The following is an 8717-nucleotide window of genomic DNA, read 5'->3' as shown; positions in this document are numbered from 1 at the left end:
GGGAGAACTGAAGGAGGATCTGAGGCCAGAGGTACCATTCCCTATACGCAGGACTACAGGTGATTACAAAAACTAAACTACTCAAATTAAAAAAAAAAATGCACAGGCAAAGGAGAAAGAATCCAACCATAGAGAGCTACTCTGTGAATAGAGAAAACTGGGGTTCATCTTCAGAGGAGGATACTGAAGCAAAGAAACCCTCATCTACCCCAAAGAGTAAAATCAAATGGTCACATGTCCAAAAAGAATTCATAGAAGAGCTTTAAAAAGACTCTAAAAATCAAATGAAAGAGATTGAGGAAAAACTACAAACCAAAAAAAAAAAAAAATCCAAGAAGAAAAAGAAGATTATGAAAAGAAAGTCAACCAATTAGAAAATGAGATCCAGAATCTTAAGAAAACCACTCCTTGAAAATCAGAATTGGGCAAGGGGAAGCCAGCAAAGGTATAAGAGATCAAGAAATAATAAAACACAACATAAAAAATGGAAAAAATAGAAGAGACTGTGAAACATCTCATAAGAAAAACAACTGATTTGGAGAACAGCTCAAGAAGAGAAAACACAAGAATAATCAGACTACCTGAAAGCTATGATAAAAAAAAAAAGAATCTTGATACAATAATGCAAGAAATAATTAAAGAAAATTGTTCTGAAGCATTAGAACAAGAGGGGAAAGTAGAAACAGAAAAAATCCACTGATCACCACCTGAAAGAGATCCTACGAGAAAAACCCACAGGAATACTATAGTCAAATTCTGAAACCTCCAGATCAAACATAAAATATTATGAGCAACAAGAAAAAACAATTTAAATATGGCAGTGCCACAATTAGAATCACAGAAGACCCAGCAGCAGTGATACTAAAAGACTGCAGATCTGGAACACTATATAATGAAGAGTAAAAGAATTGGGGTTCTGGCTGAAAATATCATGCCCGGCAAAGCTAAGCATAATCCTGAATGAAAAAAATGGATATTTAATGAATTAATAGACTTTCAGAACTTTGCTAAAAAAAACAAAACAAAAACTGAACTTAATAGAAGATTTGACATACAAGAGCCAAGAGGAATATAAGTACATATCAAAGGCTAATTACAAGGGACTCAATAAATACAGATTTTACCTTTTACATATATAAAATATAAAATGTATGTCTAAGATTGTTATTAGTAATTGGGTGAGTATACCTGAGTATGACATGACTTTGAAAAGTAAAACTACTTAGGAATAGTTACAAAGAGTAACTATCTTATACAAGTGAGGTGTGAGAGGAAGAACCAACACAGAGGGATTAGATGGGGGAGAAGGGCTGTTAGTCCTGGAAACCTACTTTTATCATAAATGGGTTCAAGAGGGAACAATACCTATATATCTAGAAGAATATAAAAATCTTCTAAATTCAGAAAGAAATAAAATATTATTTGGATAGGGAGGGGGTAGAAGATAAGGGGAGGATCTCTAGAGGGGAGGAGGAGGGAATAGGTCAAAGTGGGGATAGAAGGGTATTTAGATTTATGGGAATGGAATGATAAGGAAGGGATCCTTTGGGGGAATAGGTTAAGTAATAGAAGGACAAGGTAGTAGGTAGAAGTGAAATAGAGGAGTCAGTAGGGATACAAAATAAGAGATACACACAAACATAAAAACAAATATCAGAAGAATTTGTTAGGGGAAGTCTATGTATATCTGTATGTATATATATATCTATGTATAAATATATCCATGCTTAATTATAGCCTTCTGATAGGGGAGGAGGAAGGGGGTAAAAAGAACAAAGTAAAAAGTGCACAGCAGAGAACAACAGAAAACTTACAAGGAAGTAAAGAAAAGATGAACAGTTCTCAATACAACACATAGTATTTATTATATAGGCTTCCTTGAAATGGAAATTTCTTGCTATGTATTTTGAATCCTCTCTTACATTCTGCTGCGCACATGACATGCTTTTTCTCTCTTTTTCTTATGTTGTATTTAAGTTTCAATATTTAAGTTTATAATGTTTCTTTTTATTTTCTTATTTTGTATTTAAGTTTTAGTATTTAAGTCTAAAATTTTAAAAAAGCAAAAAAAAAAAAAAAGAAGATTTAAAAAAATATAAATTGCCTGGATTGACAGAAGAGGAAATAAAATACTACCACAACACTATCTTAGAAAAATAAATTGAACAAGTCATAAATGAACTGCCTAAGTTACAATCCTTAGGATTATAAGTGAATTCTACTAAACATTTAAACATTAAATTCTACTAAACATTTAAAGAAAATTTGATTCCAATGCTATATTAACTATTTGGGGGGGGAGCTAAAAAAAAAAAGAATCCTACCAAATTCCTTCTATGACAAAAAATATGATTTTGATATCTAAACCAGGGCAAAAACAGAGGGAAAAAAATCTATTGACCAATTTCTATAACAAATATCGATGCAAAAATTTTTAATAAAATACTAGCAAGGAGATTATAGCAATATATCAAAAGATCATACATTGTGACTAGGTTAGATTTATACCAGCAGTGCAAAGCTGGTTCAATATTGAGAAAACTATAAACGTAATTGACCATATCAATAACAAAAACAACAAAAATAATATGATTATAGCAATAAATGTGGGAAACCTTTTTGACAATATACACACCTATTCCTATTAAAAACCCTAGAAAACATAGAAATAAATGGGTCTTTTCTTAAAATGATAAGTACTATCTCTCTAAAACAAAGAGCAAGCATTATTTATAATGGGGATAAACTAGAAGCCTTCCCGATAAGATCAGGAGTGCACCAAGGATACCCATTACCACCGCTATTATTCAATATTGAACTAGAAATTCTAGCTATAGCAATAAGAGAAGAAAAATAATCAAAGAATAGGCAATGAGGAAACAAAAATGTCACTCTTTGCAGATGATATGATGGTATACTTAGAGAATCTTAAAACATCAACTGAAAAAGTAGCTGAAACAATTAACAAATTCAGCAAAATTGCAGGACATAAAATAAACCCATATAAATCATCAGCTCTATATACTACCAACAAAGCCCACCAGAAAGAGAAAGAGAAAAAGAAATTTCATTTAAAGTAACTATAAATGGTATAAAATACTTGGGAGTCTACCTGCCAAGATGTACCCAGGAACTATATGAATATAATTACAAAACACTTTTCACACAAATAAAGACAGATCTAAATAACTGGAGAAATATTAATTGTTCATGAGTAGGCCAAACCAATATGATAAAAATGACAATTCTACCTAAATTGACTTATTGAATGCCATACAAATCAAACTACTAAAGAATTATTTTATAGAGCTAGGAAAAATACTAACAAAATTCATCTGGAAGAACAAAAGGTAAAGAATATCAATGGAATCAACGAAAGAAATTGGAAGTACTAGATCTTGAACTGTATTATAAAGCAGTAATCATCAAAACATTCTGGTACTGGCTAAGAAATAGAGTGGTGGATCAGTGGAATAGATTAGGTATATTATACACAATAGTAAATGACCATAGTAATCTAGTGTTTGATAAACCTAAGGATTCAAGCTTTTTTGGCAAGAGTTCTTTATTTGACAAAAATTGCTGTGAAAACTGGAAAGCAATCTGGCAGATATGGGGCACATCATCTCACATTATGCACCAAGATAAGGTTAAAATGGGTACATGAGTTGGACATAAAGGGTGATATCATAAGCAAATTAGGGGACCATGGAAAATTTACCTTTCAGATCTATGGATAAAGGAAGAGTTTATGACCAAACAAGATAGATAGGATTACAAGAAGTAAAATGGATAATTTGTACTCCATGAAATTATAAAGGTCTTGCAGAAACAAAACTAATGCAGCTGGAATTAGAAGGAAAACAGGAAACAGTACAAAAAATTTTACAGCAAGTTTCTCTGATAAAGGGCTTCTTTCTTAAATATATAGGAAACTAAACCAAATTATAAAAGTAAGAGTCATTTTTCCAATTGATAAATGATCAAAGGATAGGAACAGGCAGTTTTCAGAAGAAAAAAAATTAAAGCTATCAATAGTTAATATGAAAAAATACTCTAAATCCCTAATGATTAGAGTAATACAAATTAAAATAACTCTGAGGTACCACCTCATACCTATCAGATTGTCTAACATAACAGAAAAAAAATGGCAAACGTTAAAGGGGATGTGGAAAATTAGGAATACTTATGCACAGTTGGTTGTGTCATGAACTGATTCAGCCATTCTAGAGAACAATTTGGAATTATACCTAATGGGCTATAAAACTGTACATACTCTTTGACCCGGCAATACTACTATGAGGTCTGTATCCCAATAAGATCAAAGGAAAAGGAAAAGTACCTACATGTACAAAAAATGTTTATAGTAGCTCTTTTTGTGGTGGCAAAGAATTGGAAATTGAAGGGAAACCCATCAACTGGGGAATGGCTGAACAATTTGTGGTCTATGATTGTGATGGAATACTATTGTGCTATAAGAAATGATGAGAAGAATAGTTTCAGAAAAAACTGGTAAGACTTACATGAATTGATGCAAAGTGCAGTGAGCAGAACCAAGAGACAATTGTCCACAGTAACAGCAATACTATATGATGATCAACTGTGAAATACTTAATTATCTATTTGGATCAGTACAATGATCCAAGACATTTCCAAAGTACTTATGATGAAAAATGCTCTGAAACTCTTTAAATTAAGCTTTAAAAACTGGAAAAAAATTCTGAAGCACTACGTAAATGTTAATGTAAGTACTCTATATTGGTCTTGAATGCAATAAACATAGAATGTCCAAAGTGATAAATGATTTGCTATGTAGGATAATTTGGAAATGCATTTGATTGAATTAATATCACCTAACTGGTAATGTTTTCATATTTTAAATATGTGACATTGTGTATGTGAACTTTTTCTTCTATTACGAAACAGAAATATAACTTCCCTTTTAAATACAGAAGCTGTTAGATTATGAATTTGGCTGCTAAATGAATATGGTGAAAATGTTTGAAAATTATTAAATATTTAGTGGAGTATGTTTTGTGCTAAATTGGATAAAATAATGATGATGATAGCTTATGGATGGGAGATTAGATACATAAAATTATCTTAAGTTATCCTTATCTGTAAGATTCCTTGGTACTTCCTCCTAGGGCAGGGTCATAAGATCTTATTAGCTCTGCAACCAGCACATTGTAAAACTCTGTAGTATTTCAGTTTGAAGAACTAGGATCTCTCCCAGCCAAAGTGGGACAATTACGAGTTTACATAAAATAGTGAATTTCAGGGGCAACTAGGTGGTGCAGCGTATAGAGCACCGGCCCTGAAGTCAGGAGGACCTGAGTTTAAATCTGGCCTCTCACCAAACACTTGATACTAACTAGCTGTGTGATCTTGGGCAAATCACTTAACCCCAATTGCCTTAAAAAAAAATAGTGAGTTTCATTTAAGATCATTTGGAAAATCATGAGAGTGTATCTTTTAATAATTAGTATGTAATGAGGTTACATTCTTGAACCAACTATTCATTGTATGTGTGAACTAGTGTTCACTGTATATGTGTAAAACTCCAGAATGTAATTATTCTTACATGAAGGATCAATAAAATGTCCTTACAGCTATTAAGACATAAGAGAAATAACAATAAATTAGCCCTAAGCTGTAATTAGTAAAATTTTGCTATTTGAGGTAGAATCTCACGGGACCGTAATTTACTGTTGTTCCAAGTTTTGATTTTAGGTATGTTGTCTGAACTGTCATGAAACCAATAGCCCACCATTCAAGGGGAATGCTTCCCAAAGGGAGTATAGCCTGAGAACTATCACAGGTAGATGTCTGGCATCAGGGAATGACCTTGAGTAAGCAATAGTAGGAGCCTCTTGGTTCAGTTTCCTAATTGTGCTATTTCCTTTCCAAAGAGGAAATTTTTCAGTTTGGTTAACTGTGACCCTAATTTACATCCTATCAATACCATAGAGCTTTACTACCTGATCGACTGGCACATATGACTGGTGCCTGAAATCAAACAGAGCTGAGGGAGCTTTCCCCCCCTTGTTGTGGCTTTGATCAGGTCAGTTTGTGATCTTGAGGGGACAGTCTTGTTATCATCATAACTGTATTCCTCCTTTTTCCTTTCATAGCAAATTTCTATAATCAGGGCAGGTAAACTGCGAAAGTTTTTGTAATGCTATACTATTAATTAATAGACTAATACTGAAACATCTTTGCGTCATTATAATAGAAGGCAAACATGAAAGATCTAGTGTAGGGATGGGGAACCTGCATCCTCGAGGCCACATGCAGCTCTCTAGGTCCTCCAGTGAGGCCCTTTGACTGAATCCAAGCTTCACAGTCAAAGGGACACATTTGAGGATCTAGAAGGCCACATGTGGCCTCAAGGCTGCAGGTTTCCCACCCCTGATCTAGTGATTAAGTTACTGGGTCTGCCATCTACTTCCTTATAGTCATATAATACAAACAAAATAAAACTACACATCTTAATAGGAAAGCACTGGTAAATATTATCTAGCAGCTACAATAACCAGATTTTGCAGAAAACATTTTAATTTTTTACCATACATAATTGAAATGAGATAGTAAGATCCTTATTTACGCTCATATTTAACTTTCATTTGAAGCTCTATACCTGTTATATTACCATCATAAAACCTGGCAAATGAGTTATAAGACCTCATGTGGACTGTTAAAGTCATAATATGGGAATTAAAATAAAGATAAAAAAGTCAACTTTTTTTTCCTAATTTATATGTACATATACATATTCATATGTGTATGTATATTCACACACATAAGGTTGGCTTTCCAAATTTTAATAAGTTCTCACAATTGGATGAAAGACATATGACTCAGTTATTATAAACACCAAATTTAGGAAACTGGGCTAAATTATGTTAAGTATTGTTACTAGTAGATTTTAGCAGAAATTCCTAGGTAATTCTGCAAGTGTCCTGGATCCAGAGAAACAGATCTATTGAGAAAAGACCCCTTCAGAACTGCCCTGAGAACGAGATCTCTTCCAGAACATTTAAGGGAATATGTTTCCAGGGACCAGGCAACAAGGGGCATTTGGGACTCAAGATACAAAAGTGCTAATTAACTGAACATTGGGACTAAGGGGGGAATTGATGTAATAGTAATTGATTGATGATTAATTGATGTTATCATGACAGTTAAAAAGTTAAACAGATATAGTTTCTGGGTAATTTAATCATTTTATTAATAGGGCTAGCATGTTATTAATAAAAGAGGTCAATGGCATTCTCAAATGCCAAAGACCATCATGGTAGAAGGCTCATGGCTTATATGCCCTTGGAAGAGGGGTGCTCCTGAGGGTGGCAATCAACTTCTGAATGGTTAACAATTAATGAGAGAATGAATATTACAATGAGGGGCTGTACCTATTCTAATGAATTTTGATTATACCGTTTACTTCTAAATTGCCCAGCCTTAGGTAATCTATGTAAAGGAGTTATCTCTACCCAACCTGAATAGAGCACAATGGATTTCCCCACCTGGGTGGGGTCTGAACAAGATTGTTAAGAAAGTTAATCCATTGATTATATAAAATTTAAAAGGTTTTACACAAATAAAACCAATGCAACCAAAATTATAAGAAAAATAGAAAACTGGGGAAATTTTTTGCAACAAGTTCTCTGATAAAGGCCTCATTTCTCAAATATATAGAGAACTGAGTCAAACTCATAAAAATACAAGTCATTCCCCAACTGATAAAAGGTCAAAGCATATCAGCAGGCAGTTTTCAGACAAAGAAATCAAAGCTATCTATAGTCATATAAAAATGCTCTAAATCTCTATTGATCAGAGAAATGCAAATTAAAACAACTCTGAGGTACCACCTCATACCTATCAGAATGGCTAATGTGACAAAAAAACAAAATGTTGGGTTTTGGAGGGAATGTAGGAAAACTGGGATACTAATCTACTGTTGGTGGAGTTGTGAACTGATTTAACCATTCTGGAGAACAATTTGGAACTATGCCCAAAAGGCTATAAAACTGTGCTTACCCTTTGATTCAGCAACACCACTGCTAGGTCTATATCCCAAAGACATAAAAAAATGGGGGAAAGGACCTATTTGCACATAAATATTTATAATAGCTCTTTTGTGGTGGCTAAGAATTGGAAATCAAAGAGATGCCCATCAACTGAGGAATGGCTAAACAAGCTGTGGTATATGATTGTAATGGAATATTATTATGCTATAAGAAATGATAAACAGGATGATTTCAGAAAAACCTGGAAAGACTTACATGAGCTGATAAAAAGTGAAATGAACAGAACCAAGAGAATGTTGAGCACATCAACAGCAATATTGTTTGATGAAGAACTAGAATGACTTAGCTATTCTCAGCAATACAATTATTCAAGACAATCTCAAAGGACTAAAGATGAAGCACACTACCCACCTGCAGAGAAAGAACTGATATTGATTTCATACAGACTGAAGTATGCTATTTTTCACTTTCTCTCTTTTTTCTTTTATTTCAATCTTCTTGTATAAAATCACTAATATGGAAATGTTTTATAAAATTGCATATGTATAACCTATATCTGATCACTTACTATCTCAGGAAGGAGAGGGAAAAAGGGAGGGATAGAATTTGAAACTCAAAACTTTAAATAAACATGCTAAAAAATAATTTAAAAAGAAAGTTAATCTGAATTTATTATCAGCAACGTCC

Source organism: Vombatus ursinus, unplaced genomic scaffold, assembly GCF_900497805.2.
Source record: "Vombatus ursinus unplaced genomic scaffold, bare-nosed wombat genome assembly UNPS02014863.1, whole genome shotgun sequence".
NCBI lineage: Eukaryota > Metazoa > Chordata > Mammalia > Diprotodontia > Vombatidae > Vombatus > Vombatus ursinus.
Note: the sequence above shows the minus strand (reverse complement) of the source record.